General features: G+C 45.4%; 1 pseudogene; it reads right to left on the bottom strand.

Annotated features, from left to right (window-relative positions):
- Positions 1-5664: 5664 nt before the first annotated feature.
- Positions 5665-7986, bottom strand: LOC103725397 (annotated as a pseudogene).
- Between the last annotated feature and the right edge of the window lie 4833 nt (positions 7987-12819).

Raw genomic sequence — 12819 nt, 5'->3', positions numbered from 1 at the left:
TAGGAAGTAAGCAGTCTTTACCAAAAAAAGTACTACAAGTGAGCACTCTCAGCCAACCACCAAAGCATCTCGGCTAATCTGCATATGCTAACGTAGGTTCCAGGAAAGATGTCAAAATAAGTTCCTGTCCTCCCTCACCTTTACTTTAATCCCACATAGGTTTTGCTTTTACCATATGATAATTATTTCCAAATCACAAGTGCAAACACTCACTCTGATTGGAAAATTAGCAGATTTCAAACTCGGGTAATTTGCCCCTAATGAGGAACTTGTTGAACTGAATTTAACAATTAACTCCAACACCCTTTGCTGCCTGCAGCTAAGGCAGGGAGTGGAAGACAGAAGGGCAAGTCAAGGGCTGGGGTCTGGCAGGACCCTTGGTTCAAGATGAAGGCTGGGATGGGGAAAGGCATGTTAATGGGCCTCTTAAAACCTCAGAAACTGGGTTGTTGGGAAGGATATGTATATGTGTATATAATATAACCAATTTCAAATATATACGAAAGCAGAGAGAATAATATAACAAACCTCCATATACCAACCTCCACATACCCACCTCCATATAGCTGTTGTTATGGGGAGGAGGTCCAGTTTCTTCAGATCTTGGCCTCAGCAGCAAGCAGTCTTGGTTATGTTCCCAAGAGAGAAGAATTCAGATGGGACTCAGTAGTTGATCAGCAGTCAAGGGTTTAATTAGCGCAAGCAAAGAAGCACTCTTTAGAAAAAAAGGAGTGCCTATCTAAGCAACAAAGGCCCCAATGCCAGCAGGCATGGGATCTCCCCTCTCCCTGTCATGCCCTCTCTGAAGCCTCTCCTAATGTGAGCACTTCCAGGAAAGGGATGTGCTTTTCTTAAAAGCCCATTTTGCCCAGAATTCAGTCTATGTAGATGTTTAAGATGCAAGAATATGTAGAGGGGTTTAAGAATCCCCAAAATTGCTGCAAGGATTTCAAGTTCATCCCAGTTCATGGATTGAGCATCATTACTGTCACAGGGTGCCTTGATGGTCAACTGCAATCTGAAGACCTGGTACGCAGTTCATGCCTGAGACTGCCTCTGTTATCTGCTTTGCACCTCCATCCCACACCAATGACACTGCCTAGCAAGATAGCCACTAGCCATATGTGGCTAAAAAACACTCAAAATGTAGCCAGTGGGACTGCAGAGATGACTCACTGGTAAAGAGCCCCCGCTGCTCTTGCAGAGGACCCAAGTTCAGTTCCCAGCACCCACATGGCAGTTCACGAGCTCTGTAACTCCAGTTCCAGGGGATGCAGTGCCCTCTTCTGGTCTCTGTGGGCACCAGACACACATGTGATGCACATATGTACATGTAGGCAAACACTCATATACATAAAATAAATAAAATTTTTAAATGGAGCTAGTGAAAATAAGGTGCTAATTTTAAAATTGTATTTACTTGTAGTTATTTTAAATTTAAAAACTGGCATTTGATTCAATTATTGGAAAAATTATATGTACACTGGGAAATGAATCTGCATTTTCAACTGTAAATTTTCTACAAACCTAAATTCGTATCAATTACTTTTGTGTGTTTATGTATGGGTATGTGTGGGGAAGGGGGACACAGAGGCCAGAGGACAACTTCAGCTCTCTTTCTCAGATGCCATCAACTTTTTTTTAAAGGCGAGGTCTCTCCTTGGCCTACAGCTCACCAAATAGGCTAGGTTGGCTGACCTGTGAGCCCCAGGTACCTGCTTGTCTCTGTGTACCACCATGATCAGCTTTTCATTTTTTCCTGTGGGTTCTGGAAGATCAAACATGTCATCAGGTTTGCAAGGCACTTGCAAACATTTAACCAACTGAGCTATCAAGTTAATCCCTCATCAAGTATTTTTTTAATGAAAACTTAGCAGCCAAATTAAGAAAATGTCTAGAGTTTGAAACTTAAGGCTAAAAACATATAAAAGGTCTCATGAAGACTTGTAAATACTGATAAAATGGAAATGATAATATTGTAGATATACTGAGTCAAGTTAATTTTATTAAAGCAATTTCTCCTGTTTATGTTTGTGTTTGGTTGCTTGGTTTAACTTTCAAAAATGATTATGAGAAAAATTTTAATTATATATGAGGCTCAAGGTACATCCTTTGTTGTTATGCCCAGAAAGATCTCGCTATTATCTAACCAGACTGGCCTCAAACTACTGATATTCCTGCCTCAGCCTCCCAAATACTATGACTACAAGCATGTTCCACCACTGCAGGCTTCCAATTAGATTTTCACAGTACTGTCTAGAGCTAAGGTACTCAATTTTTTATACTATTTATTATTTATTTATTTATTTTGGTCTTTTTGAGACAGGTTCTCCCTGTAGCTCCAGCTGGCCTGGAACTCACTATGTAGACCAGGCTGGCCTCGAACTCACAGAAATCCACCTGCCTCTGCCTCCCAAGTGCTGGGACTGCAGGTGTGCACCACCATGCCTGGCTGTAAGTTACTCCATTTTAAGTATCTTCAAGGGATAAAAATCCACTATAGATGATAGATGATAGATAGATAGATAGATAGATAGATAGATAGATAGATAGATAGATAGAAAATCTTGTTCTCAACTGTCTTGTAACAAAGCCCCAAGGATTATACGAGATACCCATGTGTGGTACCATCTTTAGTGTACCTGGTAGAGAATTCTGACCCACCTATATTTGCATAATCCTCTCCCTGAAGACATGGCCCTCAAAAAACTAACTTTGTGGCCAGGGAGATGGCTTAATGGGTAAAGGTACTATCCACACAAGCCTGACAACCCAAGTTTGATCCCAGAACTCATATAAAAAGCCAGATGTGCTGGCCCACAGCTGTAATCCTAGTGCTCCCTACCACGAGATGGAAGGCAGAGAAAGGAGAATCACCCTGGAGCGCGATAAACAGCTAAGCCTAGAATGTGCAGCACAGACAGAATGGGAGAGACTCTGCCTCAAAAGGTAGAAGGCAGGTCTTGAAAGTTATTATCCGATTCCTACATGCACACACTAAATAAACAAAAGTTGAATGGTGAGTAAAAATTACCCATGGATTAGGATAGAGACTCCAGCTTCTCCAACAATGAAATAAATGGAATCACAAAATATAGCCTGGTAATACCCTCAAAAGGGAACATGTGTCAAAGTAATAGCCATGTGGGGATACTTCCAGAGAAATAAACAGATACCAATAAGTAATTGGAAACAAAGCTGAATTTATTTGTCTGCCTGGAAAGGAAGGGTACATCACTCGAGCAAAAATTCTGCCGGTCCCTCCCTGTTGGATCTGAGAGGGCCGGGTACAGAGTAAAGGGAGGAAGGACACCAAATCCCACAAGATGCTGAAGGCAGATGGCTGCTTGGCTCTGAAGGCTGAACTTAAGCTCCTTTCAACTCTCCCTGGGCTGGCTCACTTCTTCCACATGTAGGCGGCACTCCGGACAATGTCCAGGATGCTCCAACCAGCTCACTGTCACTCAGATGGCAAATCTGACGAGTTTGCTTGAAAGAGGACAAATCTTTGTTGAACAGCACCAGGAGGACCTTAGTACAGGTGGTCTATGCCGTGATGATCTCGGGTAATGCTCCCTTCACTAATCTCTTTACAAATGACAGACCGAGTTTCCATCTCTTGTTAAGGTAGACGAACATACACTCATGCTTAAAAATGACAAATGTTATGCAACAGAACAAAATTTGAGACTCTAAAACAAAACCCCGTACATGAATGATGACAGCACCACTATCCACAGCAGCCAAAAGGTGGACACATCCCAAGTGCTGAACAGTGGCTGCATGGATGCAGAACAGGCCATATACAGACAGTGGAGTATCTCTGAGCCAAAGAGGACTGAGGTGTTGACACACAGCATGACATGAATAAACCTCAAAAACATGCCAGGCTTTCGGTCAGACAAAACACCATACGTCACAGGATTCACTTACTAGGAAACATTGAGAACACACTTACCAGGAAATATTTGTCCTCCGTGGGGACAGAAAGCAAACTGGTGGTTGCCAGCGGCTGGGGGCACGGGGAGGAAGACTGAGTGCTTAACAGGTGCAGGGATTTCTTTTGAAGTGCTGAGCACGTTTTGGGGCTCAGGGGTGCCAGCTGAGCAACGCTGCCAGTGTAGTAAATGCTACGGAACAGTACCTTGGAATGGGTAAATGGAATGGAAAAACGGATAACAAATGTTATATAATGAATTACACCTCCGTCTGCTGAACAACTGGTGATGAACAAACAGAGGGAGGGAAAGGAAGGGGAGGACGAGGTCCCACTTAACAGCCTCAGAAGGCTGTGGGCATTGCAAAAGCAAAGAAAACAGTTTTCAAGTGCTTGGTTACCTTTGTGCAAGTAAGCGAGGGTTCTCCCACATGTCAACGGCTTTAGAAAGGGAGGCCACAGCAAGCCATTCCACAGTGCCTTTTCTAGGCCAGTGACAGGACCTGAGGAGGACAGTTGGGGTCTGACAGGGCAGCCTTTGAAGGGCTGGGGATGGTCACCAAGAAACCTGCCACTGTCCCCATTCCACACATATAACGACTCGGGGACACACAACTTCAGTGCGACAACTGTCGTTTTCCTCTAGTTTCTTTGGATTTAAGTCTTCAAAATGTATTTACACGAATTATATTTTATTCATTGTGTACAAGAACTCAGTAACCAAATACCAACAAGCTTCTACTGAAAGGCATTCCTCCTGGTCGACAGGTCAATTCCTTACACACTAAACACGGGAAAGATTTCACAAAACCAATGACCCATGGCACAACATGCATGACCCATCATGCCTAGTGAAAAGGGGCAGCCTGAAAATAATAAGCACCCTATGCTTCCACTTCTGCGAGGTACCCAGAGTACTCGGACTCCTGGAGACAGAGGGCAGAAGGGTGGGAGCCAGGGCTGGGGGACAGCAAGAGGGGGGTTGATGGTTAACAGGTACAGAGCTCCAGTTCTGCACAGTGAAAAGTTCTAGAACTTCACTGCACAATAAGGCAAATGTACTTACTAATACTGAGCTGTAGTCTTAAAATTGTTAAGAGAGCAAAATGTTTTTTTATCACCCTTTAAAGATTGACAAATAAGCATTTCTTGCCAAATTATTAACTTGAAGTGTATTGTTATTGCAGTTGTGTAAGAAAAAAGATTTTATTTTTATTTACTTTTTAAATTATTTTTGTATGTATGGTGCCTGTATGTGCGAAAGTGCACCCATGTAGTGCAATGCCTGTGGAGGTCAGGAGAGCCCCTGAAACTGGAGTTAGAGATGGTTGTTAGCCACCGTGTGTGCTAGTGAATCAAACCTGGGTCTTCTGTAAGAGCAGCCAGTGCTCTTAAGTGCTGAGTCATCTCTTCCATCCCGTTATCGTGTTTTAATGTTTAAAGAAATCACAATGTAGAAGAGACCAAAGTTTACCTAGTTTAGATGTGGATACACATCAGAACACTATAATAAATGTGACTATACGAACAATAAAATGAATGACAAGTAAAACAATCTTGGTTTTTAAAATCCCTTCCGGTTCTATGTAAAAGTTGGGTAATCGTGCTTCTTCATACTTTGATCTGTAAACTACTGGTGCACTGATAACACCAAAGACAAAAGTGAAAGCTGAGAAATAATTTGTCTCAGTGCTGGTGCATTTTAGAGAGGCAAACTAAGGTGAGACTCAGGACTTTCCATTGTTGGGTTCACCTTCCTTGCCTTTACCACTGTGTTGGCTGCCTGTGCACCTGGGCTGATGGTACGGAGTGGACACAGGTGCTTTATGAGGCGTTAATCTCAGCTCCAAATTCTGGATCTGAGCCTGAGGCTGCTGGGCCAGGGAAGCAGAGCCCTGCCCATGGCTCTGCTTGGCAGAGTTCACCTGAGACAACATGGGCAACTGGGGCTGCTGAATCCCCATGGCCCCAGCACAGTTAAGGACACCAGTTTGCTGAACTGGCAAAGCCCCCTGCTGAGTGCTAGACCCCTGGGTGGGAGTCAAGGGCACTGGCTGTGGAGGAAGAGGAGCTCTGGGTGGCTGATGCTGTTCTGGAACAAATAGAAACAGATGCTGTGGCTGTGACCCAGACTGTGCCTGCAACTGTGGGTGAGGAACTGGGCATAAAAGAACAGATCCAGGTGGAAGCTGTACAGTTACTGGATTCGACGAATTATTTATTATGAGTTGCAGAGATGCCCGCCGAGGGTGCTGCACTGGCCGAGGCTGTGCATCGGGGAGCTGATCTGCGCTTGGTACCTGGCTGTTGACAGGGATTGCCTCAGGAGTTGGGGCATCAGTGGGGTAACCTTGGACCTGGCTTGAAACGCTAGCCAAATAAGAAGGTGTTGGCATAGCCTTTGCCATACTGCTAACATTCAAACCAGTGGTGCTGGTGGGCTCCTGGATCTTTGGCCTGTTTTCTGACAAACTAGCAGGGGGCTGGACAGCTGGAGGAAGGGGGTGAGCCTTCTTCACTTCCACAGTGGGCTGCAGAGCCAGACTGGCTGCCTCAGGAGGGATTGTGAGCAGTGGGCGCTTCCTGCCTAGGCCAGCCTGTGGTGTTGGGCAACTGCTAGCTGAAGAGCCCCATCCTGAGCTGGAGGGAAGTGTGACTGGTGGAGCTGGAGGTTTAGCTTCCATCTCCACAACTGAGTGTGGCACCAAACTGGTCTTGGCCTTCTTCTCTGGAGTGGGCTGGCTGAGACATTCTGAGCCACTGGACCACTGTGGCATCTTGCCTGGACATTTGACCTTGCTCTGGACATACTCCTGGAACACATCCGCTGTATTCTCAAACTCAATCTTTGCCTCAACCATGAAATCATTCAAACAATCACTCGGGAATATTTGGGGTAACTCCACCTGGCTATCTATAGACATACTCTCTTCAGGTAACCCTATTTCAGCAGAGAAAAGTGGATCATTATGGGATTGCATGACACTCCGCTGTATTTCCCAAGGCCGATCACCATCTTTCCAATCAAATACACTATTATAGTTTACCTCAGGATCTTCCCAAAATGTTGGCTCTAAGTCATCACAGGAAACAGACAGCTCCCCTTCAGCACTTTTCTCCACATCCACCTCTGAAGAGAAGTCCAGTTCACAGGGTCTCGGCTTCCATGTGTCTATACGCTTTCCTGCTTCAGCAATCTTCAGGTCAAATGGGTTGCCTGGTTTTATTTCTGCTTGTTTTTCACAGGCAGTCATCGCTGTGAGGTCAGCGGGAGCTGGACAGGGAGATGGTATGTCCAGCTGATCCAGAGTTGGGCACACATGCTTCCTGAAGTTTTGTCTCAGGGATTCCTTTAGTGTCTTATTATTATTATACAGCAGTCTGTTGGTCATGAAGGTGACAGCCACGGAGGGATCCAGACACAGTGGCTCTGCTGTAGCTAGGATGAGTTGGCTTTCAAGCTGAAGTTTTTCTTCCTGAGTCCACTGGCTGCCATCTCTTGTCATGGACTCCACATCATGCCCAAGACTCTGCATCGTTGGCCGTAAGAGAATATGGTGAGTTTGATAACCGGGAGGCTCTGTTCTACTGCACTGCCTGTAGTCACGGATTTCTGCTATGACACACCCCTGTTGGAAAACATTCACGGGAGACTTTTCCAGGGCATCGAGCAGAAAAGGAGGTAATTTTCCAGCATCCAAGTAGTCAAGAAGCTTCTGTATCGTACAAGGCACCCGAAAGGTCTCTGAAAATGACCCATTTTTGTCCTTGAGCATCAGAGAATAGTCTTGCTTTTCTGGGACTAGGTTAACCACTAAACATGGCAAGGACTCTTTCTTAAGGAGCTTCTCTAGCAAGTTGACATTGCTTCTAAGTCCTTCCACCCCAGGCTCTTTTTCACATTCCTCAACATAAATTTCATACAGTTTTTCATGAAGAGATTTTTCCCCACTAGCCGTGGGTCTCCCCTGAGGGGGTTGTAGTAGGACGTGTTCAATCATATCGTCTGCATGGTCCAAAGCACCCTCTAAATCCCGCTGCATTGTGACAGAAAATGGGGGATCTGAAAAAGAAAAACATATTGTGTTGGGGAAGTGATGTGGAAATCGTGGTAGTCTAGGATCCTCCATCCTGCAAAGGAGCATGTGACCTTAATTCAATATGGGCACCGAGGGGCTGGAGAGATGGCTCAGGGGTTAAGAGCATTTGCTGTTGTTACAGAGAGCCCTGAATTCAGTTTCCAGCAGGCACAAGGTGGCTGAAAATCTTCCATAACTGCAGTTCCCGGGTGATCCTATTCCCTCTTCTGGGTTCCGCCAGCATTGAGCACATTCAGTGCACTTACATACACGCAGGCAAACCACACATACACAAAAAATTAAAAAAAAAATTAAATAAAACTTTAAAAATAGGACACTGAGATGGGAGTGGTGGCACACGCCTATAGTCCCAGCACTCGGGAGGGAGAGGCAGGTGGATCCCTGTGAGTTCAAGGCCAGCTGGGGCTACAGAGAGACCCTGTTTCAAAAAGACCAGAAAAAAACAAAACAGGACATGAAGAAACCTGCCTATCGCTCCCCTCCGCCACCAATCCCATCTCTTTGTGGGCCCGTGATTCCCGCAATGCATTCTGGAGGCCTCGGCGGCATGAGCGGCCATTCACACAAAGCCAGCCTACAATCGCATTGGGGGGGGGGCGCAAAAGAAACCAAGAGCTACATCGAGATTTTGCTAGTTTCTAAAAGCATCTATACCCATTGATGCCGTTGGCCGTGCCTCGTTCTGGTGCCCTTTGTGCTGGAAGTGCACCGGAGGGTCCGAAGTCCGAGGAGCAGTCTTTTCGCAAACAACCGTTTCCGCCCGGGTGTGAGGCGCGTGGTGCATGCGTGCGCAGCAGCTCGAGGACTTCCTGTTCTTGTGTAGGAGGGTCCTAACTCGCACTTCCTTTCTGAGGGAGCGCCCACTTCTGCTGGAGAGGCAGGAAGGTTATAGGGGTGGGTGGCCCTCAGCCTTTCATCTCAGTTTACAGGAAGACACACCAGTGCTTAATCAAGTAGCAACTTTTTGGTTACATTTTTAATAGCCACCAGTTTTTGCTGGATTGGGGCTGCCAGAACAGCTACGGACGGTTCTATCTCTCCTAGTGGGCCCTTCCAGAATGCATCTGTGTTTGGAATCTCTTGTCTTCGATGTTTGGACTGCACTGGGTTGTTTGGGTTGCTGCTGGTACCCCTCGCCTATTCAGCTAACCCGAGGGAGTCTGTCTTGGTAGCCTTTACACATGTGAGAATCACAATACCTCATCCTATTTTCCTATTCCCTCAGATAATTGAACCCATAACACGGTGTTCTTATTTATAACCACTTACCTTCTATTTCTACACATTCAGGCTTTTCTTTTAAAATTTGTTATTTTTATTTTATGTGTAGGAGTTGTTTGTCTGCATGTATACAAGTGTACCACCTATGTATAATACCCTCGGAGATCAGAAGATTGTGTGAGATCTCCTGGAGCTGGAGTTAGGGACGTGTGTTTGCTGCCATGTGGGTGCTGGGAACCAAATCTGAATTCCTAACTGCAGAGCTCTCTCACCAGCTACTCTTTTGGTTTTTTTTGAGGTAGGGTCTCACTTTGTAGCACTGGCTGGCTTCAAACTCACAGACATCTGCCTCTGCCTCCTGAATGCTGAGATTAAAGGCATGCGCCACCACGCCTACCTAAAAAGACCAAAAAAAATATTTTATTTTTGATTTTGTGTGTGTGTGTGTGTGTGTGTGTGTGTGTGTGTGTGTGTAGGTTTGTGAACTTGAGTGCAGTGCTAGCAGAGGCCAGTAGAGGGCACGGCATCTCCCTGGAGGTGGAGTTACAGGCAGTTTTGAGCCACCTGACATGAGTGCTGAGAACTGAACTCTGGTCTGCAAGGGCAGCAAGTGCTCTTAATTGATCAGTCACATCTCTTCAACAGCAGTTCCCCTCCCACTTTTTTTTTTTTTTTTTTGCTGATGGATTTCTAGTGGTTCTTTGACTTTTTTTCTTCTTGTTTTCTAGTCTTTTTGATGCCTTGAAATTTGCCATTTTGGACAGTTGTTTAAAAGATTCTCCAGTGTGTTAATTTATGTACAGTAATGATGTAATATTCATAGCAAATACCTCTAGTGAAAGAACTCAAGGTAAGTTTGTATAAAGCAGAACACTTTAAAATAAGTGCTTTAAAAATCAGTAGTAATTTTGTTGTTTTATATTGTCATAGCTATATTCTATTTAGTTGGATTAAAAGCTCTTTGCCTATGTTTTTTTGAAATAACTGGTGTTCAGCAACAGATGGGTTTTCTATGGCTGGAGATACAATTCCCTGGTGGACAACTTGCCTAAGCATGAGCAAGGCCCCAGGCTCAATCCCTAGCACAGCAAAACCAAACAAAACAAAAACACAAGCAAAGAAACAGAAGAAAAGGGAATGGTTTTCCAGCACCCCAGTTGTTTTGGGGTAAATGGACAATTCTGGAGCACCTTAAGGGGTTGAAAAACAATTTCTTTTCTTTTTTAACCTTTTTTTTGTCTTTTTGAAACAGGGTCTAAATTTTTTTGAGACACAGTCTCACTGTGTAGGCCCAGAACTTGCTATCTAGACCAGGCTGACCTTGAACTCACAGAGATCTGCCTGCCTCTGCTTCCTGCATGCTAGAATTAAAGGTGTGCTCCACTATACCTGGCCTTAAAATTTTTTTAAAAAATTATTTTTGTTTTTATTTTATTTGTATGAATGTTTTGCCTGCATGTGCCCCGACCCGCAGAGCAACAGCGTGGGGCACCAAGACTGAACATGGAGGAATGAATAGATAGGGGGCACGAAGAAATGGAGACAAGACAGTATTCTGATCAAGTCTCATTTACTGAGCAATCACACAATGTTAATATAGTAAAGTGGAGGGTGGGGGAAGGTAAAGGGCGGAGACAAGGCAGGGGGAGTGGAAGGCGGCAAGGCCCTGCTGGGGAATTTCTACTACAGTCATGAGCCCTGGTGGTTTCACAAGATAAGGAAGTAAAATGTAGAAAAAAATCAGGGCAAGAAAAACATGTTTTTACAAGGCCACCTGGTTGTTTCAAACTGGGGCAGGGGTACACTTAAGGCTTGGCCTCCAACATCTCCTCCCTTCTACTTTAATAAAGGTAGTCCAGACTCCTCCCGTGAGAGGCTATAGTTCTCACAGTTTTTGCTCTTGGTACTTCTGGGGAGGCGAGGCAGAGCAGTGAGGGACCCTTGGGTCCCTGCCCGGGTGACTGCGCCTGTCTTAGGTCGGAAGGGATCTCTCCCAAATCATACACCCGACATGGGATGAGGCCGCAGCTTTGGCGGCCCTCCTGTCTTAGGTGTTTTAGTGAGGGGGCCACTTCTCTTACCCATCTCTGGCTGCCAGTCAAGCTCGGCGGGCAAAGGTGAATGTACCAACCCCATGCTAGTCTGGTTATATATGTTAGGTAGTTATGTTATAAGTCCGAGGTTAAGGTACCAGGAGACCTCAAGGGTCTGTCATATTCAGTTTCCAGGGGCTCAGTCATCTCTAAGCATTGATAGTGGATTTGAATGGGCTTAGATAAAATTGAATCAACCTGTTGTTTGATAAATTTTGTGATCCTATTGAATGCCCAGGGCCCAAGGGAAATTACTATCAGAAGGCCAAGGAGGGGGCCAAGGAGGGGAAGGAGGTAGGGCATGAGTCCGCCAAGTCCGGTCCAGAAGGGGTTATCTTGTAGTTCTCGAAGTCACTTTTCTAATTGTTCTTGGAGATTTTTGATCTTATCTCAAACTATGCCGGATTTGTTGGCGTAGAAACAGCACTTCTCCTGTAAAAACAAGCAGATGCCTCCCTTTTCAGCAGTTAACAAGTCTAGACCTCTTCTGTTTTGAAGGACTACCTCAGCCAGGCTATCAAGTTGTGTCTGGATCTCTACTATGGTTTCTGAGAGAAGTTGAACATCATCAATCAATTGTTGGGAGAGTTTATAGTAGGTGTGGGTGGCCACCCCCAAGCCTGCAGTTCCAGTAGCCAGCCCGGCTGTTATCCTTAAGGGAATCATTTGGACGGCTCTTTTGGGACGGCCTCCCACGTATTCAAAGGCAGGAACGGGGAGGGGCTTGCTGCCTAGAATGATATCTAGATCTGGAAATAAGATGGTGAGGGCACATTGACCTGTCCAATTGACCAGAAAGAAGTTATGTGCCCATCCGCCCCCACAGGCAAAGACACTCCCAGCAGGTGGGCAAACATCAGCATCATATGAAACAGAAATGTTTGAGCTGCAGGAAGTTGAATAAATGTTCCCCAAATCGACACGGGAGCCATTTGGGTATGGTGTGGCAAAAACACAGAGCCCGGGTAATATGGGTATGGATTGGACTCGTATGGGAGGAGCCAGGGTGCAATTGTGGGTGGCTTAAATAGCTCAGACTCTGAGGTATTGGAGATGGTGGAAGCGTTAATGATCACAGCAAGGGGTTTGGGGGGTCCAACCTTTTGGCAGATCCAGCAATCCTCGGCTATAGAGGGGGCTGTTTAGGGTCTCTTATTCCCTGAGAGTTCCTGCCTAGTCCCTGTCCAGGCAAGAATCCCTGTTTTAGCATTTGACGAGTGATTATCTCATTGGGGCTGCACATCAGAAGTTTTATCTGAGATAGAATATCATGACCCCACAGGTTAAGGGGCAGCCCTGGTATGATGTAAGGCTTAACTTGGCCTGTATTTCCTTCCTCATCCTTCCAAGTAAGGATCTTAGAACTCTGCTTAGGGTGGGAGGTCTGGCCTATTCCTTTTAGATGAGTCATGGAAACCGTGCATGGCCACTCCTTAGGCCAGTGTCACTCAGAGATAATTGTAGCATC

This window comes from Nannospalax galili, unplaced genomic scaffold (assembly GCF_000622305.1).
Source record: "Nannospalax galili isolate Female #2095 unplaced genomic scaffold, S.galili_v1.0 scaffold7, whole genome shotgun sequence".
Lineage (NCBI taxonomy): Eukaryota > Metazoa > Chordata > Mammalia > Rodentia > Spalacidae > Nannospalax > Nannospalax galili.
Note: the sequence above shows the minus strand (reverse complement) of the source record. Positions and strands in the feature narration are given on the sequence as shown.